Below are 24,775 nucleotides of genomic sequence, written 5' to 3' on the forward strand. Positions count from 1 at the left end.
ACAGAGTGGATATAGAGTGCATGTTACAGTATGAACACGCATGATTGCTACTTTCAAAGGTTGCCAAGCGTGACTCAATTTGTGGAAAGTACTAGAATTTTTCTGACTGATTCATTTCAAATCTTTAGAACAGATTCAATAACATCAGCATTACTGAGTCACTGTGCTGTGTCCATAGACATACAGGACTTTATATTGCAGTGAAAAATAAGGCCACTGTGAGTAAAAATGTAAACGGAACCAAAAAAAAAAAAAAAAAAAAAAAAAGAGTTCAGAAAGCTAAAGGACAATTTTAGTTTAGCACCTCATCACTAGAAGCAGACCCGACTAAGATCGGTAGATATAATAATGTAGATCTTGAGCCAATTTTACTTTTAAGAGCAATACGGAAGGAACATTTTAAGTCTATCCAACAGTTTACTTAGATGATCACATTCATTTTATTTGATGGGTCAAACTGAAAATGCGGTAACTTAAAAACTGCTTGGAGATCAAACAGTTAATCCACCAGAATGCCTAACCAGTCCTGCCCTCTAGTTCTGCTGGTTTGTGCTCTAGTTTTGAGTTGATTTACAGTTCATTTCTTCCTCCCCATCTCACTCATTTTTGAAAAAAAAAAAAAGCCACAAAATTAAAATGGATAACCGCTCCATTTCACGCGGACAATGACAGGGCTCTTTTTGTAATCTGCTGCCACAAAGTCAACAAACAGAGGAAGAGCCACTTAGAAAAAACAAAACAGGAATGGCCGAGAGAATGAAGGACAGCTAAAGGGGGCATCACACGTGTCCTTCAGAGGCAGGATTTACCTCTGAGCAGACGAGGCATGGTCGCCCATCACCGACCCGACGCGCTGGTCTGCCTCTCCAGCCCCGTTGCTAGGTAACCACATTCCAGAGCACAGCGAGTACTATGAGTCCTCGCTCTGCTGCCTCAGCCAGGCTGGCAGAGTCTGAGGAGTGGAAAGGATGCAGGAGCCACGACGACCTAAGAGCCTGTGACTGAAAGAGGATGACCCAGGGACACATTTTGGGAGACGGCGCGAAGAAAACCGGATAGAACTCGACATATGTGTTTCTGTCAGCGTGCGTCTATGTGACTTTCTCATGACAGTGTGCGATCCATCTGTGGCTCCAACATGTGCAGCTGCCGGGTTTCTCGGTACAGCACGTTCCTCCACACAGAGCGTCTAGACAGCGCCCAGACTCAGATACGACCCCACTGCTCAGCACCTCCAAAGAGGATTGCGTTCCGGCTGGGGATAATCTTTAAGGCTCATCATTCTTTGTCTTCACTGGGTTTATATGCAGGGCTACACACACACATGCAAACACGCACACAAACACTCAGCCATACACAGGAGCCGCATACTAAACTGCAACAGTACAACTATGTAAAAGTGACAGCTAGAAATTTTAATTAAATGCTGTAATCACTGAGATGTGTAAAGAAAATCACACATATTCACTTTTACACTCGCCTTGATGATAAATGAGCATTAGGGTTGCAAATATGATCATGTGTTTCTGATTTTCAAAACTCTTTTCTTTAAATTAATTATTTCAAATGAACTGTGCTTGAAGTTCTTGGAAATAAGCTGTCTTCTGCAGAGGAGACTGAAGACACTGTCATTGTTGTATGGTCGAACCGATGCTGTAGCTAGCAGCCGGTTAGCTTCCCATAGCACGACAACTGGAAAAACGAGGAAACAGCTAGCCACACTGGTCTTTAAGGTCTCAGGCTAATTTTTTTACTGATTTCTTAAATCATCTTAACCCCATTCTTCCTCTTTCCAGGCATGTATTGCAGTGTTCTTAAAAAGGAAAGTCCACAGCTACCGTGTAATCCTACTGGAAGAAAACGGCAGTCGATGAGCCGCAGCAGAAAATTTTGTAGAAACATGGACGCCATGATGTCGGCCAAACCAACGCTAAACTAGCAGCAAACCTCCGCTTTGCACTGCACAGAACAAAGCTGAATATCAAGCTGATACAATCAAAGCAGAAAAATAGATTCTCTTCAATCAAGGCAGTACTTTCCTTCAGCTTCAGCTCAACTATTTTATTACAGTGTAATAAACCACAACAAATTGACCACAAATGTTTCCTAGAATGCAACCTTCACATTCTCAGTGGTAGCCACTGCTATCTGAGATTACAGCTACAGACCACAAACATGCCACACACCGACCATACACAATATTTTCAAATGAAGGAACAGAATGTATAAACAAGTGAAAATGTTCTACTAGAAGCTGCAATTCGCAGTTCTGAAGTTTCATGGAATACCAGACATTACTTTTAAAATACCTTAATTTGCTGCTCAAAGGATAAAGGTCACCAGGCATTCAAGTCATTGGAAATTATTCTCTGGGGACCATGAACAACAAAATCTAATTGCATGTCAATCAGGCCAGTAGTACTGGACAGACGAACGGCCTGACAGATGAGCAGACTGACTGACAACAACAACAACAACATCCCAGCAGGAGTGTAAAGAGGAACCAGACTGTGATCCGTGAGGACAAATGACTGACAGCTGAGAAACTGGTCGGGCAATCTGCTCTCTGGAGTTTGAGGCTGGGCAGAGTGATGGGCCAGGGGGGCTTCCTGTGTGATTGATTGACCATCAGTCATGGTTCAATCATGTGAAGCTGAGTGGAAACAAACACAGTCAGTCAGTCTTACAGCAGAATTCTAGAGAGGCCTTATCTGGTCTCAGGTTGAACAGCATCAAGCATAACCAACCTCGATCAATACATCTATAAATAGGTGTACAAATGAAGCACGGATACTTCAGCATTATGGATCACTATTGTGTCTTGGCCATCAGCATTTCTCCTTCCTATTTCTCCTTCGAAAACCACAGGGTTCGTACTCGGCACCTTGCATATTTGATTATTAATGATATAGACTTTGGGTCACCAGAGGAATATCATACTACAGAGGCAGGCCAGGTTTAATTTGCCCCCTGCTGTCTTTTCTTGAGTTCGCATCGGGGCTACAGTACGACGCAGCAGGTGGGCTCCATTAAGATCAATCAGCAGATAGTGTTTGAAGAGAGCTACGATGCTGATGTAGCAGAGGGGGCATGATGGGAGGATGAAGTGGTGTGTCAGCTCATTGCCCTAAATGTATGTTTTCACACTGACAACAAACACTTTACATCAGAAGAGATGAGGTATAATAGGTAATAAGAAAGATATGTTATCATTTACACAGAGTTGGAGATACTCAGCAATACAAACTTTCAACCTCACATCTTGTTGCTTTTCCTTCACGTGTTTGAATGTTTTCTGTACAGCTTTCAAATTTAAGAATTTTAAAACCATCATAACACTGCGAAAGCCCCGACTCATCCCCATTCAAAAACAGTACAACAATATCATGTTTGAGAATATACAAAAACATGTTGACACTGGAGGAAGTGACAATTCACTCTGAAAATGAAGGTTTGGGCTTCACAACAAGAAGTTAAAGCAACAGTTTGCATCAAACTTTTCTGTTATGACAGCTTCAAATTAACTCATGTTCAGCCAACAAACTATATTGAGTTAGGGGAATTAAATTTTCTACAATCAAAGCTATTCTTTGTCATTACCAATCTCAACCCTCTAAAACTGTCCACGCATGCTAAAACAAAGGAGGGGAAATAAATCCTGAACAAGCTAAAAAAAATGAAGTTAAGCCAATTTCATTAAGGTATTCAGTTTAAATTGCACACAGTATTAAGTTGATACAACATTATTCTGCGATCTAAACAAACAAAATAATGTTTGTAACTTTAGAAATGTATCTAAATCAATAAAAATACAATTCTGTATCTTTAAACCATGCACTTAAACAAGCGTTAGGAATGTTGTTAATGCTGAAATGATGGCATACAAGCAGCATCATCACAAAAATGACTATTTTCATAATAAAAAATTACTAAAGACTCATAAAAAGCAATATTTTAAAAGAGGAAATGTGTTATAGCTGTTATATATATATAATGAATATAAAACCGATGATAATGTGAAAAATTGATGAAGGGAAAAAAAACAAGAAAACAGCCAACACCACAAAAACAAACAAACAAACCAACATTTAAAACAAGGAAAGCTAGCATTACATTATCAAATGCAGTGGATGCGATAACATTTAGGTTACTTTCAGCTTGACACATTTCTTTAACTATTAAAAGTGCAAGGATCAAAACAGTGGTGCATCGAAATCACTGCACAACTGCATTCACGTTACATTGTTGCTTCTCTCAAGCTCAACCCTGACAATCAATAGTATTTTAGTGAGTGAGTCTAGCTTCTGAAGCCCTCACTGCTCTTCAGCAGGTAGCTGTGGCGATGCTAATAGAAGGTGGGCAGAAATGTTTGGAAATGAAGCTGGAAATGCAAACTGGAGAGTCAGCCTGTTGCGTTACTGCAGAGCTGACTCACATGGACAGTGTGTGTGTGTGTGTGTGTGTGTGTGTGTGTGTGTGTGTGTGTGTGTGTGTGTGTGTGAGTGTGAACAAGCAGCCCACCATTGGCCGTGTGTAAGCAAATTGCTCAGAAAGTGGCTGCTGGCGTGCTGCTCAGAACACAAGGAAAACGTGAGGGTTTAATGGAGATTTATTTAAGCTGGGCTGTACTTTGCGTAACACAGCTTTGTGGGTTTTACTTTCTTTTCTGTTCAAAGCGAAAGTGTATTGTTGCAACTGCACAGCCGGGAAAAGACGTCCAGCTGACTGTGAAAACCCGATTATATTTACAACATGATGACCTTTATTATGGCTTTTAACATTGGATTTTGACATGTAACAGGCCCTTGAAGGTCTCCTGGTCAGATTTCTTTTGCACAGTGATGCTACACACCAGTGATGGGGCCGTATTTCGTATTTTGATTGCAATTTGAATGATTTTCAGCTTAATTTTTTTCTGTCGCCCCTGCAGACAACAGAAAAGTTAAGAAATATCAGCATATTGTATATGCATTGAAATTTCAAAGCACGGAACTACTACTGCTGTGGAACTGGCTTATTAGCATGATTTCCAGGGTGCTGTTTTTGTTGAAATAAGCGAGGGATCTAATGGTCCACCTTGGGAAATTTTTGCTTTTTCTTCATCACTTTAGTGTGTAAATTACTTTATTAAGCTATGTAAAACAAACAAATAGATTCAGGCAGCAGGTAACAGTTTAAAATATAAAGGAATATAACGCCAGTAAGGCTCTTAGGGATTCTGCATTGCTTTCCAGCATATATTATACTTTTAGATCAACTTTTCTCATTTAATTTTATAAACACACATATAGGCATGATTTACGCACCTGCCATCTTTTGTATCTTTTGCTTTTTTAATTGTGCACGTAGCACCTTTTTACATTATTGATAAACTAATTTACTGTTTTTCAGTTATTCTGTGTTTCTGCAGGATTCTATTCCTTTTCAGTTCTCTCTGCACATTCAAAACACACCACACATAACCAATCTGTGTTCTGAGATCACAAATATATACGTGTTCTAAATCGTGAAGGGGACATATCCCTCATGATTCCCCTAAAATCTACACCAATTTCTGTAAAATATGATTCTAAATAGACTGAAAGACTGCAGTAGAATTTTCACTCTGCCTGTATTTGGGTCTGTCAATGTCACAGTATAATGGCATTTAGAGATTAGAATTTTATGTGTTTTTGTTAACGTCATCTGCAGGAGTGGGTATCAAATCATAAAACTATCCAAAAAACGGTTGCTGGCACTAAATACATTAAAGTTAGAGCACAATTTTGAAACATGGCTTCTTTTGTTAAATAAAAAAGATGGTTTTGTAGAAGAAAAGTGGATTACTGAAAATCTTCTGAAGGAGACAACAAGATTAGAGTTATTAGAGTCCTGAGGAAAACATCTGTGTTACAGTGCTATGTTCACACTCCAGTGAGGCCGGCGCTTGAACAGTTTAACATGTCTATTAACAGACAGGATGAGGTCCCAGCCTCCTCCCCCTCTTCCTCCTCCTCCTCCTCCTCCTCCTCCTCCACCCTTCAGCAGCTGTAAATCAGTTGAGCAGCGGGCCTCTCCCAGCAGTCAAAACACTGTGGTTAAAGAAGCACTAATTCCTGTGGGGCTGCTCATTAAGCTGCTGGCTTAGTCCCTGGGGACCCGAGGCCGACATATGGACACAGCCTAAACAGCCACCCTCATCCCCGCCCCCATTATAATTAAAAGCACGTCACCGCTAAACCTCCAACATGTGGAGGGCTGATGGACACTGTGGGCGATTACTGACAGACAACGCTGTCCTGAATACAGGAAGCCAGAGCAACAAAGTGTATCCCCTCGGTGAGTAAACTGGTCACAACGCACAATGACAAAGCCGAGAAGGACTACTTTGAGGGTCAATGTGGTGGATTCAGATAACTGGAGCTCTGTGAAGTGATCTTAGAGAGTTATAGGTTTCTGCAACAGACGTTTTCTTTGTGGGATCAATGCTCTACTTCCCTGCGTGGATTCAGATTTGGTTAATTTGCAAACCTCGAAAACGTTTCCGTGTGAGATTTCCAGCCCTGCCATGGCGGAGTGAAAGACTCCATTGTTGGACCCCTGTGTGGATGTGTCCATAATAAGCCCATCCGAGTGTGAAGGAAGGCCTGGTACACCCAGAGCGGTGACAACATACCTGTCACAGTGCTCAGCGGGCTGGGCAGTAAGTCTAAAGCTTGTCAGAGAGGAGCTACAGCTGCTGTTGTTCAGGACCGTCTGACTCCCCACTCCTACTTTTTCAAATCGGCCAAAAAAAAAAAAAAAATCTGTGTTCATCTTCTTTCCATATGGTGGCCTAGTCACTTAATCTGCATGCATACACACATGCAGCTCACCCAGTGTCTTATTTTTGTGGGTTTTAGCCATGTTAGCATCATGCAGTTGAGATTTGCAGGAAAGCAAAGAGCGCAGAGTAACATATGATGACATAAAACACACTCACACCTACAACCTCAACAAGAAGTTGCAGGAAATATGGTGAAATGTCTGAGTCAAAAAGCATCTAACAGGTCCAACGCAAGTCAGTAGCATGCAACAGCAGATGTGTGGATGGTGGGCTCTTTAGCGAGTTGGCGAAACAGTAAAACAGGATGAGGTTACGGTACTGCACCATCTGCACAGTAGCATGTCTCTCACACACACACACAAACACACAACCTCCCATCCTACAAGCAGCACAGCAACACACTGCAGCCAACTCGCATCCACAGCAGCCAGCTGTCGACGCACCGAGCAGAGACAGTTCATGAGCATTAAACTTCCCCCAGTCAAACAAACAAGACAAATCAGTTTAAACAGACGACACGCTTCATAAACATTACAGACCCAGCCTGAGCCAAGCCTCGGCCTGCTGCACGTGGCCTCCACCCACCAGGCGAACCGCTATTACAGGCAACGCTGGACAAGGCTTTAAGTGGGAAAATGGGTTTCCTACACCCATGCAGGTCTACTAATATGAAAGAGAGGGCGAGACATCAAAAGAGGTGAAAATTAAAGCAACAAGGAACAGGTGGTCACTTGTCTGGATCAGAGTGAAGCTTTAGAGTTGCGATCAGCGAACATACAGCAAAGACAGTCAGCCTGTGTTACCTTACTGGAGAGAAATCTACGCATTTTAACCACAGCTGATTAAAAATCAGAGTCAGTTATTTAACTCTCAATTTTAACATCTTTTGGAGGGCAGAAAAAAAAACCTGTTGTCCCACATCATCCACTGTTTTTTGTTGTTGCTTCCAAACCTCCTCTGGATTCTCCTGCTTTGTTTGAAACACACATTTAAGGGTGAGCAGTGGAAGTGCAGAGACCTAGAATGATATAATTCTTGCCGTGCAGACAGCTACTGGAAAGCAAACCTGCATTTTTGGAGCTATTTTGCTGTTTGGGTGTATATTTTTATCCTCTACCACATTGTTGTTGTTGTGCATTTCACCGACAATAAACCAGAAGAAAATACAGCGACAACATCATTCTTTGCTGACATGGATAAGCAACTGAAAGCAGCAGGCCACTGTGTTCTCTGCAATTTTTCCAACTGTACCGTGGGAAATGTAGGAAAAAGAGCCAGTGGATGACAACTGTATATAATTCTAAAATGTGGATGCTTTCATACAAGCAACAAGGGCTCATGGAAAGATTTTTATTGATTAATCTTCAGCTAATCATCTATAGCTGTCTTTGCAAGCAAACTTTTGAAATGTTGCAAAAAATGTAAAAGAAAAAGAAAATATGAATTGGCCTTGTTCTCATTATCTGCTTTGAAGTGAATAAAGTTGGCTGTGCAGTGTCAGAAAGTGACGGCAGACACAAGCCTGTAATCAGCAGAGCACAGGAAGCCGGAAACAAAACCAGATCACCACTAAACCTTGAAGAATAAGAAAGAAACATCTGGCCACAAATGAGAGAAAAATAGATTGAAGTCTTCAGGAATCAATTTCAATCAGGCAAGTTTTAATAATTCTGTCATGTCAGCTGATGTTGGCCATTTTTCTTCCTGTCCGGAAATGAAGACGACGAAAAACGTGAAAACAGCTGATCAGGCGTCTGAGCTAAGTCTCAGTCACAACATTTTCCCCCCCCCTAAAAAGTCCAAAATCACCTTCAAGCAAGTGAAAATTGTTGGCGGAACTGCAGCTTTTTCTTGTTTGTTTCATTTTGTTTCTCACAACTCGGAATGTTTTAGAGTTGACAAAGAGTTTTAATTCACTTCAGGGCTCTGCTCAACCCCATATGTGAATAAAACTGTTTTAAAATGTGAATTGTAGTGTTCAGCTTGCCTTCTTTGGCAGTGGGAAAAGTGGGGAAATGCACAACATTTTTTGAGCAGGTTTCCCTTAGATTTGGCTCATACGATTATTTCTGGTATTTCCATTAATGTCTAAAACTGCGCTTATAAGATGTTATAGAAACGTAGCAATTGATAATTATATTGTCTGCTGTACAAACAGCCACAGAAAGAAGTAAAATTTTCATCAAAGCTTCCAAAGGCCCAAAGTTACATCTTCAAACAGCTCATTTTGTTGAATCCACTGACCAAAACCCAAAGAGAACAAACAAATGATCACAAATGACTAAGAAAAGCAGCAAATTTTCCTATTTTGTAGCCAAGACACATGTAAATAATATAGTCTCACAAAGACAAACCCAAAGAAAACTGATGGCATTTAAAAATAAAACAAACAAGATTATGGAATGTAGCAAATATTTGTATTTTGCAATCACAAACAGTCTAATAGCCCTTACACAGCCTGGAGGTGTGTTTGGGGTCATTGTCCTTTTGAAAAATAAATGAAACTGGATCCAGATGACGCTGTAAATCCAAAAAAGGGTCACCAGCAAAGCACCCCCACACGATCACACCTCCTCCTCCATGCTTCATGGTGGGAACCATGCATGTAGAGGCCATCCGTTCACCTTTTCTGTACAAAGACACAGTGGGTGGAACCAAAGATCTCAAATTTGGACTCATTAGACCAAAGCACAGATTTGCATGGGTCTAATGTCCATTCCTTGTGTTTCTTGGCCCAAACAAATCTCTTCTGCCTGTTGCTTTTCCTTAGCAGTGGTTTCTTAGCAGCTGTTTGACCATAAAGACCTGATATCCTCTGAACGGCTGATGTAGAGATGTGTCTGCTACTAGAACTCTGTGTGGCATTTATCTGGACTCTAATCTGAGGTGAGGTTAACCTGTGATTTCTTAGGCTGGTGACTCGGCGGAACTTTTTTTCAGCCGCAGAAGTGACACAGGGGTGGTCCTCATGTCATGGTCCTTTTGCGACTGCACTTGGGGATACATTCAAACTGACCTTCAGTTCTCAAAGTAATGATAGACGTTTCTCTTTTCTTAGCTGATTGGTTCTTACCATAATATGGATTCTAACAGTTGTCAAATAGGGCTGTCAACTGTGTACCAACCTGACTTCTACACAACACAACTGATGGTCCCAACCCCATGAAGGCAAAAAACTCCACAAATTAACCCTGACAAGGCACACCTATGAAGTGAAAACCATTTTATGTGACCATCTCAAGAAGCTCATTGAGAGAATGCCAAGAGTATGTAAAGCAGTAATCAAAGCAAAGGGTGGCAACTTTGAGGAATCTAAAATAAAAAACATATTTAGAGTTATTTCACAATTGTCTGTTTGCTACATAAAACCAGCTTCATAGGTTTGAATTCTTCAGTATGTATTTTCAACATAGGAAGGAGTAAGAATAAAGAAAAAACACTGAATGAGAACATGTGTCCAAACTTTTGACTATCACTGCAGATCCTGGGATCCAGAGCAGCACTCTGATGTTCCTCGGTGCCGATGTCACTGACCAAGCACTGCTGTTAATTCGCTGACGTCTCTGCTTTCTCAAACCTTGACAGCGTAGTGTTGGCGATGACGAGACGCTCTGACGCAAGGGGTTGTGATGGTCAAGACAGACTGCTTTATATAAGAAGGACACTTAATGGCTGTCAGTTGGCAAAAGGAAGACTGGCGGTACGTTCTAAGAGCAGAATCTGCTGCTGATGTGTCACACTGACGTTTCAGGAGGCCACTTTAAAACTGGATAACAAGCGCAGAGAGTCGAGAGCCGCCACACTGAGGAGAACATCCTGTGTGTTCTGTGCTGGGTACTCTTCACTTTGGAGCCCAGATCCTGAACAGATCACTTAATTAGGCGGAGGAAGGAAAGCAAGCGGATGAAAAATGCCACCAGATGTGTCAATATAATGGAGTGAGGCTTAACAAGGTTCATTAGCGGCACCACTTCTGCCCACTGACTGCATCTTCTTACCATCAGGCAAACTGGGAACCACAATGGAGCCACAGTCTGAGGGCAACGCTGACATTTCAGTGAATAGCTGCACAGCCCACACTGGCAGAGTCATTATCGTGGAGGTAACAAGCTGGGAGGAGGAGAGGGCGAACAGTCAGCTCCGGAGCTCTGGAGGCTAAAGGCGAACACAAGTGTGTGTTTGTGTCGTGGCTGCGAATGATTCTACCAATGAATATCAATGTCGGGGATAATGTGAAGATAATTACCACTGTGCTGTTCAGCTCTTCTTTTGCGTTGAAGAGGGTTAGAGTGGAAGCATGAAAACATGATTGGAATCAGTGACTCATTTTCTGTTTCTCACCAGCCTACAATACCACCCACCCGGCACACACACATCAGCTCCACAGTACGAGGAGTCTTGATGTGCTACAGTTGCAGCTCTACAAAGCTTCTGACGCCCGCCACGCCGTGCACTGAAGCTCGTCTTCCATTTCACACGTACAGAAGCTCTTCTGAAAAGGGCTGAGTCACATGGCGCACTGTGACGGTGCTCTGCGATGAGCCCGAGCTGCAGGCTCCGTCGCCGTGCAAAGAGACACACCGAAGCAACCGAAGGAAACTGGAGCACACATAATAAAGGAGCTATTAGTGCAGCGATGACTGAGCCTGCATAATGAATACATTCGCTGTGAATGTCAGATACTCAGCTGACTCTAGTTTCCTGGAAGAATTCCCTTGTTCAGCTCACTTCCACTAACCCATTGATGAAATCTACCCCCCAAAACCCTCCTCTCTATATTTAAAACTATTTGTTGGTTGCTCTGCTGGGGGTTTTACATTCTGTCTCCTTTGTCAGCTAGTTGTTTCAGATTGTTGGAAACTTTGCTCACATTCAAGAGAACGAAACTAAGGCGTTAAACGCTCCTGACCTGTAGAGAAACTGACATCTCTTTGGCTTTAAAACAGGTCACAGAACAAGTGGAGCTGCTGCGTAGAACAAAAAGTCCTTGACTTCACAGAAATTGTCTAGGAAACTGAAAATATGATGAGGATGGACTGCCAGCTGTTTGTGCTTCACGTCTAGTTTTTCACATTCAGCACAGATGGGTCATAGATATTTCCAGTCTTTGGATCTCTACTGAAGATGAACGACGTTCTTCCAAAAACTATTCCCACATTCTGGCACATACTTTATTTCTTTTCCCTTTAATCATCTGGTGACTTCCTCAAATTGATCCTCCATAAACCACTGCAGTATAAAACGTGTGGTTCGGCCATGAACCAAATAATAACCGTCCAATGAGCTCACACTAACACCACAACATTCTAACCTCTGGATCTATAGAGCTACAAAGAGCTATGAAACTGTGCAAAACATGAAACCAATGTGAGTGCTGACTGTCTCTAATGTTAATAAACCTTTACCTGAACTGCTTGCTCCAATTGTCAATTTAAATCCATCAGAAACATGATGCACTTGTCCTAATAAATTTGTATTTTAATTTTCTTTATGTGTGCAGGTTGGCTTTAGATATTTCAGCACTTTAATTTTTACAGAAGAAATCACAACATACTTTTCAAGACTGATGACAAAAACATTATCTTCTGCAGTTCTTTTGTCTTGTCTGCTCTGCCAAGAGGCACAGATTTCTTAAATTTTAGGTCGTCAAAGTAAGCATCACATTCAAGTGAAGTAAAAGGTAAATGCCCTCCAGCTCAGTGCTGTTAAGTATGGTAGGTGTTCAGCCTAAGGCAACTACGCTAAAACTTCACATGACATCATGGTTAAATCAGAAAAAAAAAATCACGCTGGAGATCAAAGGGAAAATAAAAAGTCAATTATGAACCGTTCTGACGTTGTGGGCTCTTCTCATGCCCATGACCAGAAATCCATCTCAGCGTGGTATCTTCAGGATATCTCAAATCCTAAAATGGATCTTGAGGACAGAGGAGCCATGGGAGCTATGAGAGAAGCTCTAGGACTCTATCATGACTCTACAAATGGAGAGGTTCTTTTGTAGGCTTATCAGAAGTTGTATTTGTTATTTATCCCTCCAACTGCAAGCAATTTCAGAGCATTTTTTAGTCTCTGTGGGCTAATTTTTTTCTTCAAATTTAAAATCCTGCAATTTTTTTTGAAAACAGCACAACTACGGTAAGAAGCAGACAGAACTCAAAAAAATGTTCATGCAGTCTAACAAAAATAAGTTATTGTACATCAATAAAATAAAAGAAAAAATGCAATGAAAATTAAGTCAACATGTACAATTTTTTTCAAGAGTCCACAAATGTTACTAGTATTGGGAAAAAAACGGTGATTCTACAGGCTATTGATATTTTACTGCTTAGATTTCTAATTTGTTTCCATATTTGCTACGTTGTGGAAACACAGACTATAGTTCAACCTGGCTCAGTTGAAAAGTCCCTCAGTTTTTGTCACATGGTCGCTGGTCACAGCTGACTCACTCATGGGTTCTCGGTTATGTCGAGAAGTGCAGATTTTTTTTTTAGATTTTTACCGAATCTGGTTCCTATACATGGTTTATTTTGGCAAATTTAAAAATGAGACACTTAGAATGAAATCATCTGGATAAAATGTGACACTTTCAGCTTTGGTTTCGACAATTTTCTGAACAAGACGCTTCATAAATGATTAATTCATGGACTATCAGAAACCTAGCAATTCGTCTTGGTATAATAGTTTGTGGCTCTGATAAACGTTACAGTTTTGTAGATTTTTTAAGAGATAACATGCCGTTGAAACATGTCATTGGTTTGTAGGGTTTTAGACGGTTAATCTGCTACTATACTAGACAAATACGATGATCAAATGCGTAATCACACTTCCTGATCCTCACTCTGTGTGTAGTGGCATCTGTAAAGTATTCTTCATACAAACACTTGCAGTGTCTCACAAAATAAATGCTCATCTGACAGGGATCATAAAGTACAACAGTAGGCTAAAACAAATGAATGGACAGATGATCCAGATGTGCTGCACGTACAATTTAATTGATGTTATTTTAAAATGATGTCTGCAAAACAATGATGTCTCATTTTTGTTAAACTCCTGTTGCCTAAACTCCTCTGTCTTTATGTCAGGCAGGAGATGTGAAGGAGAAGAAGCAAGAAAAGGATCGAGGAAGTATAACCTGAGAACTGAGATGAGAGGTTTGTCGGACAAGATGGGATCACGACTCACAGTGGGAGGCAATGGTTAAACCCCTCAACATTCTTTTTTTTTCATAGAAAACATGAAAAGCTTTGAAGCATGTGGTTTGTTGGACTCTTTAAGATAAAAGAAATGAGAAAGAAATGATTCAAGAAGTATGTCACTACGACTAAAAAGATAACCAAGTACTGTCTTGCAAAAACTTTCACAAACATTTCTTGGACTGACGTGCATTGTGAACAGCTACCGTCTCCAGCGGTCCAGCTGCCATGCTACACTCTGACTCGAGGAGTCAAAGACACACTCTGCTGCCGGCTGTCGATAACTAATCTGACATCAGTGCCATCGTGTTCCTCTCTAAACTCACAAGCACGCTAACACTCAGATTAGGAAATAGCTGTAACATCTTTCATCTGCTACAATTTGAGCCCGGAAATATGTTGCACGGGATAAGGGAAAACAGACACACACTCACACACACACACTTGGAGCTGAGGAGGGGTTGCAGAGTAACATCACATTAAGTCCCGCGGGAATGTTATGTGTTGACCTTACTGCTGCACTGCGGATTAAAGATGGCAGCGGCAAAAATGGAGGGCTGGGTCAGAAAGGAATACACAACTTTAGTTTTTAGCTGGCTGCATCTGCTCACCTGTGGGTCAAAGTCACAACAATGCACCACTCCAGCGAGAAGAAGTGCACAGGTGACCGTTTCATTTTATGAGGCACAGTACGAAGCACACAGTCCAAGCTAATGCACCACAGGTATGTGCATCTACTTGGGACAGCAGGTTGGCCTCTGGCAAACAATCTCAGCCGGTTGAGTGTATCCGTGCGTTGTTTAGCACATGTGTGTGCGCTCACTCTGATATCTCCATGACCCACATCCATTTGAAGACAAGGAAAATCCTCCAGAATGAGCGTGTTTTGCAGTCTAGCCATCTGCTGTCAGTAGCCACACAAAGTATGGCGCTGTCGGTGGGTGGGAGTAAACACGCCCGAGTTCATCTACAAGTGTGTTTGTGTGAGTTTACAAATGTGTGTGAGTCCGGTGGAGTTTGAAGAGTCATACCTCTGGTTTTTCAGCGTATCAGGATCTTTATTTCCTCCACATTGCTTTGTGCGCCGCCAAAACAGAGGCCCTGCGGGGACACAGAGACGCTCAATTATTCATTGTCGCATTCAATAAAACATTAATATCAACTGCATGTGCGAGTCGCCGTCATTCACGCTTCTTTGCGAAAATGGGTCTTGCGAATTTTTCCCAGAATGCTTTGGGAGGGCATCAAGGGACTGTCGGCCTCAGATTGTATTAGTGCAGCTGTTTTAACCTGTTATCGTTGTGATAAAAGCTAAAACAATGTGAAGAAACAAGGCAAAAAAAAGTCTCACCTGACTGACACAAACATGTCAGCGCTGTGACTGTAATATTTCAACTAGTAAACAAGAGAGCTGCCAGCTTTAATTAAAAGCCCACGTGATGGCCTCATTTCACTGCTCTGGAGGGTTTTGTCTGCCTCTCCAGCAGGTGGGTTTCCAAATCCATTCATTCACTTTTCCAGGTGTGAACAAGACAACGCTATTAAATGTAGGGCATCACAGGCAGGCTTGAAAAAAGAAAATCCTCTGTGCCATCTGGCCATAGACTTTCATGCACAAAAGCAGAAATAAAGGCTGTTTGCTCTGCAGGCAAGAAGCAAAAACTGCAATATACCCAGTTTGTCAAAGTAAGCTCCAAAACAACAATATTACTGCATTCTGCTTTAGCGTTTAGCTGATGCACTCATCTGTTGAAGCCAGTAAGCAGTGAAACGGTTCAGATAAGTCAAAAAAAACAACTCAATAAACAGGGTTCTCGCCAGTGCATTTCAGCGTAACGGGCCAATACGCTGTCGTAACGGGCCGTTACCAGTTTAAAAGATTACACTGTGATTAGGGCCGCTACGCTGTTATTTTGACAGATAATGCCATGTGCGTTTGTTTTTAATCGACTGGGTGCCTATCTAGGTTAATTTATGTCGCTCCACCTCAGTCGTACTTTCCTGTCGATTGACCCGTTCCCGTCAAAAATTAAGAATTGCTTCCAATCTCGGGGTTACGGGGTTGTTTCCGTGATGCCATGTATGGTGAATAGTGACCTAAATCACAAGCATTTGGAGCATCTGCGTGACGCTCATTGGCTGACATCTGGGCCAGCCGCTCGCGAGATTTAATGAAGGCTATTGCGCATGCGCATGTGTGTGTGCGTGCGCCCGCATGTGCGAGGACCTGCCGTTACGCTGTAAAAAAGTCTTGGTGAGAACCCTGAATAAATGAGGAAGTTAGAAGCAGAGTGGTCTAACCCAAGAAAAAATTGGATGGGGTTTAATAAATGTTTTAAATATTTCACAGACAAGATTTTGGTAGTAAAGTGGTCTAAGCCACAATCCAAAGATAGTGTTACAGTGGCACTTTGGATGTTACACAATTCTTTAAAATAACAATACTTTGAACCCATTTTTTTTTAAAACTACGGAAAGTGGGACAGACCAATCTGCTTCCAAACCCTTCACATTATGCTGTCAGTTAAACAATTTTTAGAAAATTGTGTACAAAGAAGCACAAAGCTTTATAAACCTTTCAACCAACAGATAAAATGCGTCGAAACTATATTTATTCTGTTCTTCTGTGTGTCTTTTAACAGCTTATTTCATTTTCACCATCCTATTTTTTGACTTTGGCACACATTTAATCGTGTATCTATCAATATATTTTCCCCAAGAACGATAATGACAGGCCACCAAAGCCACCCTGGCTCAGTCACCATCCAATTTTCAGTTGTAGTTTTGACTATTTGCATAAAATTTTAGCTTTTGGCAGTTCTGAGCTTCCAAACTCACTAAAATTAACTCTGAGAACAGTCAGCAAACTAGAATTACCACCTTGCGGTTGTATGTTACTGCCAACTTAAGTTGCAGTTTACATCCATGTCTGTCTCGACTAATACATGTGGAACACTGTTGAACAAGTGAGCACCCAATCTGTATCAGAAGCAGAAATATAGTCACATTTTTTATTCTGTTTATCAGTTACGGCATTGAATGATGGCTAGAAAAGTGTTTTGGCAGAACATTATGACTTCAAAGTGAAGCAGACCTTTCACCTGTTGGATTGAAAATGTCATCACTTTGCCACATCAGGACATTTGTATAAAGTTTGGTCATAATTAAAGACTTAATTTTTATGTCATGACTACGTTTTATGGGGGCACAGTGAATTCTCAATCCCAAGTGAAGATTTGTGTCAAATTCCACCAGGCGTTTCTCATGGACCTCATTGACAAGAATAAGATGGATGCGATGTCAATATTTGACCTCAAAATTTAAAAATTGCTGTCAAATTTACAGAAATTCCCTCCATTGGTTTAGGAGATATTGAAAACTAGAAACTAAATTAAAAACTAAATCATAATCAGTGGTGGAAGAAGAACTAAGAAAGCAAAAGTACTAACACATCACTGTCAAAATATTCCATTTCAAAGCAGTTTCATGTGCTGGATCCTGCCAATAGATAGGTAAAGACACATTATTGAAAGCATTAGAAAGTTCTTGTACTGTAGTAAAATGGCCCATGTGAGACAAGCAGTAGATAGTATCATACTGATGATGTGTTGTGACCCTTTAAAGTGAAAAGGACAAACTCTGAGGGGCAAGGAGATGGTTAAGAGGAGGGCTAAGAAGAAAACATGTTTGTTTTGCTGTACACATTTACATAAGTTCTTGGAATTCTCTCTGATCCTTGTTGTTTTTGTGAAATAATGAATAATTTGACCTATTCATGCCCTCAAACAGTTATTTAAATCAGACCACCTGAGAAGGTTGGAGAGGAGACGATGGTTACATTTGCATCCAAATGCAGCGCTCATTTAAACAGAATTTGTAAATAATTCCCTACAGTCATCTAAATACTAAGAGTTGAGTTAATACTCAAGTCAGGTGTAGTAAAATCACTGCAGAAGAAGCGGATGCAAAGAGGTGACGGAGCCCAATGGTACCAATATGTAGAAAACACAATGGAATTACAGTATTCCTTTATTTTCCTCATGTATACGACCCGATACTTTCATTCGGCACAACTTTTCGTCTGTTCGGTGACAACCAGCTTGACATTTAAGTCACATTTCCACTTTTGCAAGCAAATTTGCAGTTCTACGTTTCCACAAAAGGTCTTTGTGCACAAAAAAATGAATAAAAAAACGCAGACGGGAACGCACATCTGTAACATAGTCAAGGCCTCCAACCACACACTGCTGTCTGTAAGGTGTTACAAGCTAAAAGAGATTCGGAGCCACTGGTTAAAGCCCTCAACATTCATTTGATTTTAATAGAAAACATGAAAAGCTTGTGGTTTGTTGGACTCTTTAAGATAAAAGAAATGAGAAAGAAATGATTCAACAAGTATGTCACTGTGACTAAAAAGATAACCTGAACTGTTTTGCTGTTCATGGTTCACGGCACTCCACCATTCAAACCATTAGGCTTTGTACTTTCCAAAAATATGCCTGTGTACCAATTTTGAATAAGACAGCAGCAGAATTTTAACTCGGCTCATATTCAGGGTGTAAACTGAACATAAGCACTGCTGAATAAATGTCGATGTGTCGCTGTGAAACTTAGCAAAACACACTAAAATACAGTCCAGCTCCGGGAAGTAAAAAAAGCTAACAAGTCAATTTTGACCGAACAAAGTCACTCTGAAATAAAAAGAGCCACCATTCTGTTTCAACTATTTTAGCATTCAGCTGATGCTCTCCTTTCTTTCATTAACTTCTACCACTGAATAACATCTTTGTAAATCTCAAATCAGTGAGGAAAAAAAACTGCAGGGAACAAAAGGGCACAACCAAACCGTAAAAGACATTTCTGAAGCTCTACGTGGTAACTTTTATTTACAGGATAAATGTCCAGCAGGCGTGGATAAACTTTACAGTGGCTGCCAGCTCTGTGACTGACAGCAGAATCACACAGTGGAGTCATTGTGTGGCAGGAGGGTCGGGGTTAACTGCATGGTGCGCCTCCTAACTGCCCTTTATTTACAAAAGACGCGCTGTCACCGCTGCCAGATATGTTAGAACCCATTAGCTGCTGATTTGACTTTAAAGCTCAGCCCTGCTAATCTAATTTAATCTGTCTCTGCGGCTTCGCTGATTGCTGGAGCGGAGCGGTACCGACGCTGCGAGTGCACGCTGGCTTTGTCGATGTGATGCAACTGCTTGTTCTGCAACAGCAGACGCCCACACGGAAAGCTGCTGCTGCTGCTGGAGAGCTGTGTTTGTGGGGGTCTCTTACATGAACATTTCCTGTTATTGGTTGAACGAGGCCTCCACAGACCGACTGGTTTATCTGGCGCAGGCAAGATCAATAAACGTGAAGCAGGGCATGATGGGAAACAACCTGAAAGCCATGCATTAGTTTGTGTGCGTGGCTTTTATGCTGTGTAACAAAATGTAGATGATGAAAGTGTTTTACCAACTTTTAACTGTCATTTTTTTAATCTGCAACTGTAAAATTGACTGTTATTTTACAGATATTTACATTTTTCATCATTTCAGATGTTATCTAGTAAAACAACAGGAAAAAATGTTAAATGAAATAAAAAAGGTCAAAACTAGAAATAATGTCCACATCAAAAATCTGTACTTGTATAAAAAATAATCTGTTCTTTTACAATGTGTAAATGACATCACTTTACTGTATTTAAAATAGACTAAAATCTAAATATTTATAAAGGTATTTGCCTGCTTATGGAAAGAAAAAATATGTATGTATAATTTTTTAAAACTGTGATTTTACAGATTTCCCCTCTTTGGTTAAATTACCGATAACATTTAGTAAAATTACACAAAAAAAAGCATCAATTAACGTCTCTTGAAAAAAAAATGTCCAAAACTGTAAGTAATATCAAAATCTGTATTTTGAGAAATAGTGATTTTTCCCTTGACAATATGTGACCATAAAACTACATTGTTTGATCGTATTTAAAACAGAATATCAGCACTTTATAGATATTTGCTATGATTTGAATGAAAAATTCTGCTTATTAATGATTTAAAAACAAACAAAATGAAAAAAAAATTGACTGCAACGTTAAAGATCTTTCCTGTTTGTTGAAATTACAGATAATATATAGTTAAATCACAGAAAAAAAACACACCCAAAAGAGACAGAGAGAAAATTAGAAATGAGGACAACAGGATGAGAACAGATGCGGTTTGTCGCTCTTACTTTCCGGTGAAGTCTGCAGTGTTTTGCTCTCATATTTATCAATGACATCTCAAACACCTGTGGACTCGATTCTTCAGAAATCAACCCAAGCGAATGGGAAAAAAAAAGAAACACTAATATCAACTCTTACTACAGCATACAGTTTTCAACCAGAAACAAAACTGCTTTTTCAGCCGCAGGTTACGAGGCTTCTATTTTGGAGATCCGTACATAAGAGCAGCGAGCGAGTCTCAAAATACTCCAGCTGACCTCAGTGTGCGAGTGAAACATGTGATTTAAGTCTTCTTTACCAGCAGAAAATTTCCATTCGGCTGCCCCACATGTCTGCGCTCACTCCTCCCTTCCTCTCCTCCCCGTAGGCTGAGGCCGTCATGGCGACAGGCTCCCAGCAGGCTTTGCTGAGAGCGTGTGAAGCCCCGGAGAAAGAGCGCCCACTCCCTCTTTTCAAGCAGCTTCCCCCTCTTCCAATAAAACATAATGGCAGTGGGGCTGCAGGGGTAAAGTCATTCAGCCACTCGGAGCCTTCACATGACCGGGCGGAGACACAACGGGCTCAGTCATCCTGCTCTGCCGCCGCTCGGATCGTGAGGCGGATGAATGGGCGACTGGAGCGGCCGGAGACGCAGCGGGTTCCAGAGAAGACGGACCGGATTCAGTCCTGACACCGAGGACCAGCGGGCAGGAAGGCAAAAACGCTGCGTGGATTGTGATGTACAGCCAGGGTTCAAGCAGAAAAATCAAGCTTTTTAAAAATTCACTCCTCTCTGTGTGCCTCAGTATTGTGTTGTAAATAGGCGGGTGACAGATTAAAGGAAAAAGCTGACCCATTGACCTCTACAGTGGGGAGATCTAGTGGTTCTGTTATGCTGTAGGGACATCTTCCTGGAAGTGTTTGGGTTCATTTGTCCCCTTAAATGGAAGGGTCACTGCAAATCAATACAAAGTTTTCTATTTTTATTGTTCATTTTATTATTTTTCCCCTTTGTTTACTTGCATCATTTTTAGCCCTGCGCTCTCTATTTTCTTTTATTCCACTTGTCTCTTTCCCTTACTGGAATGTGATATTTTATTATTTTACATCGTTTATTTTGACAATATTTTACCCTCTTTGGACCGACAGGCCTTCTGCTGTTCAATGTTATTCCTTCTTTTCTATTCTGCCCTGACTGTCTAACATTCTGTCTACTCTGTTCTTAAAAGGCGCTACATAAATATAGTGATTACCATTATTAAAATTGTTCTTAGTGATCATCTTTATCCTAATAGGGGTGCTTTTTTCCAGGTTTACTCCAACCACAAGGAGTATGAAAATGATACAAATCTAATGCCATGGCCTTCAAAGTCACCAAAGTTCAACCCCACTGTGGGAGACTTTGGATCATCCTAATCATCATCAAACACCAAATGAAGGAATATCTTTTGGAAAAATTGTGTCTATCTCTGCAGTAGAATTCCAGAAACTTGGAGAATGAATGTCAAGATGCATTGAGGCTGTTTTGGTGTTACTTTGAATCGTTTTTGTCCTTTAATTCACCTCCCATCAGTATGTTTCCATTAGAGCTCCTGTCACTGCCACACCACCTTTGGTACAACTCCAGCACCTTCTATCCAGGCTGTACAATATATCATTTCAGCATCAGCAATCCCATGTCACTTATTTGTAGCCTGATACCAGCTGACTTAAGCAGGGTTCTCATTTTCCATGACTAATCCACAAGAGAAGTCTGTCTGATATCATATAAGTTACTCAGATTTGAAGGTTCTTGAAAATACCGACTTATTTTTTTTCCTTCCAACATTATTTACAAGACACGGGGTTTGTTTACATGCAAGCTCCACAAACAACAGGAGGGAAAAGGAAGATTTAGTTTCAAAAGGGAACACAAATGTCAGTTGTACAGAAATATTTTGGCTACAGAAAGGATGACCAAAGACAGGTCCTCTGTCAGCAGTGTCCTGCAATCGCTGCCGCCACAAGAGGCGACAAGAAGACTAATTTTCTTGACTATTAAAATCAGCACCGCAAAGCTCTGTGTGCTGAATGCAAAACTTCAGCCTGAATGCCGTCCCGAGCGACAAGCTGTTTTGGATGGTTTGTCAGTGTTGCACCAGATGAGAAAGGTGTCATACGGTTCACATTCAACAAAAGCATTCGCAGTAAACAGCTTTTTAAAAATGTATTTTATATTTTCTTTGGGCATTCACTTTCCTTCAAAACCACCTCTATCAATACAGCAGAAAAAAAACAAAATATCACAATGTTACTTTTGTCAGGAACGAAAATATTTAATGAAGCCAGATATTCTTACAGGGCTGAAGCCTACATTACCCAAAATGCAACCTGGCAGCTGACCGTTGGCTCGGCTGTAGCTGCTAATGAAACTAGGACCATACAGCATCAAGCAGAGTGGCTCACTTCTTTCTAACTCAACACCACTATTTCTTGTTTTTATGTTTCAAAAGCCCTTGAGGACATTTATCAGACTTCACACAGCTCCCTCTGGGGACACGAGAGGCTTTAAAAAGTCATATTTCACTTCAGTGCTGCAGTGTCCATAAAGCTGGAGGACTTTCAAGATGACATCATCAAGGCTTTTGTTTTTTATCGTTGTAAAAAGCTCTTGCAGTACCACAGAAGACATCATACAAGTGTTTTTGCTGCTGTAACACTCTGCAAGAGAAGTGAAGTGGTCTAGATGAAGTCAATGCAGCTCCCCATAGATGCTAAAAGCAGAAACACATTAAATACTTCACTGGAAATAATAGCAGTATCTACTTCACTTAAAATACTATTATAAGCCGATTGATGATGCCTTTCTAGTTTTTATTTGTGCATCGACTATGGGCCACGTTTGGCACCACTGGAAATGCTGTGAATCCAGCTCTACAGGAAGAGGAAACTACCAACTTAAAAGCCACTTTTGAAGCATTAAGTGGATATTTGTCACTAAAAACAGCTCTGAAATGGAAAATCAGTTCAAGAATTACTTGATAAATTAATCAACACAAGTCTGTCTTTTAAATCTCTTAAAACTCCCTTTTAACAGACTTGCTTTTATATGCTCTTGTCTCATTTATTCTCCCTTTTTTGTGTCATTTTTACCTTTGTTTTAATGGTTTTATGCTCTATTTTCTTTTTCTTTTTGTAAACCTTCTTTTTTGTTGCTTTTATTATGACCTTCCTATCAATCAGTGTTGGTTGTATGGCTTTATTTATATCAAAATATTGCATTTTGCATTTCCGTTTCAATCCATTTCTCCACTTTATGAATCTCTGGCCTTTTTTGGGATAGTGTCTTCTTCAGTATACTTCTTTTCTGTCAAAGCGCTCTAAACTCTGTTTTAAACAGGTGCCACATAAAGTTGTTATTATACTTTATATACACATTACAAACACGAGAGAACTGAAGTAGATTGAATACCTTCTGTAATTTTGTGGCTAGATGTGCAATGATTAACGCATAAAGCAATCACTAGTCAGCTATTATATGAATCAAACTATTTTAATAATCATTTAATCAGTTTAAATAAATCTTTAGGAGATAAAGTCTCTAAATTCAGAGTTGTCTGATTCTTAAATGTGAATATTTCCTAGTATCTTCTCTCATCTATGACAGTAAACTAAAGATCGGTGTGTGTCATCTTGGTCTTTAGGAAACACTGATGGAGATTTTTCACTATTTTCTGTCATTTATAGACCAAAAAAACTCATCGATTAATCAAGAAAATAATCATCAGATTAATCAGCGGTGAAAATAAGCATTAGTTGCAGCCCTACTTGTGACTACTGAAAGGTTCACATACTTTTAAATGGATAGAGACTGCTTATATAGATCTGATTTAAGCAAAGAGCTGCCTAATTCACTTTCCTCCTGTTGTTTCCTTGATTCCTCTGAGTTACTTCCGGCTAGAAGAGAAGAGTTTGTGCAGGAAGAGAGGAAACAAGCAGGAAATATGACTGAACAGGTCTGCTGAAGAAGCTTTTCTCAGCGACAGAGACATGTTCTCTTGACTGAATAACTCACCGAACAGCACTGCCAGTTGTATTCTTTAGGGAGGTCCTGGCCAAGGCGGAGGCACCCCTGCTGGGAAATGAACCCAAGTCTCTGTAGTGGTGGGCGACTGCTTTCACTCTGCCTTGTACAGTTTAACATAAAGCTCGCAGTCAGCCACCCACTTCTGGTTCATTTCAGGGCTAGTCTCTAAAGGGTAAGTAGGGCACTTTGCCATTTCAATAATAGCTGCATTTGCAAAGCTTACAGCTACAGGCTACATCCTTTACGTGGATTTAGAGCAACCTTGCAGACAGTGTGGTGGCTCAGTAGTGATAACACAACCTGCTGCCTGTGGGTTTTTTTTTTTTCTTCAAACGCTGTCATAAAGTTCACGGTGACGATACGGCATGCTAAAACATCCCGGATGTTTCATCCTGGTTCCCATGAGCCTTGACAGATGTGATGTGATTGACGGGTCAGGACTGCCAGTGGGCCGCCAGCTGAGAGGCTGACTGGCAGAAACCGCTGAGGAGTGGATTAAAATGGACAATTATCCTCAC

The 24,775-nt window shown here is 40.7% G+C and overlaps 1 protein-coding gene across 6 annotated transcripts in view; it reads right to left on the reverse strand.

The window, feature by feature from the left end:
• The window catches only part of fynb (FYN proto-oncogene, Src family tyrosine kinase b), a 112,130-nt gene that overhangs the window by 73,124 nt on the left and 14,231 nt on the right, over positions 1 to 24,775 (reverse strand). For 3 of the 6 annotated variants that reach the window (XM_051960708.1, XM_051960701.1, XM_051960702.1), the window contains exon 2: positions 15,030 to 15,099. The exons of 1 other annotated variant lie outside the window; for it this stretch is intronic. The gene's annotated coding sequence lies outside the window, so the exon portion shown is untranslated. Of the gene's footprint in view, positions 1 to 15,029; positions 15,100 to 20,220; positions 20,258 to 20,510; positions 20,603 to 24,775 lie in introns of those variants that run through there. 2 more of the 6 variants (XM_051960703.1, XM_051960704.1) reach the window with 2 other exon arrangements.

This window comes from Acanthochromis polyacanthus, chromosome 16 (genome assembly GCF_021347895.1).
Source record: "Acanthochromis polyacanthus isolate Apoly-LR-REF ecotype Palm Island chromosome 16, KAUST_Apoly_ChrSc, whole genome shotgun sequence".
NCBI classification, from domain to species: Eukaryota; Metazoa; Chordata; class Actinopteri; family Pomacentridae; genus Acanthochromis; species Acanthochromis polyacanthus.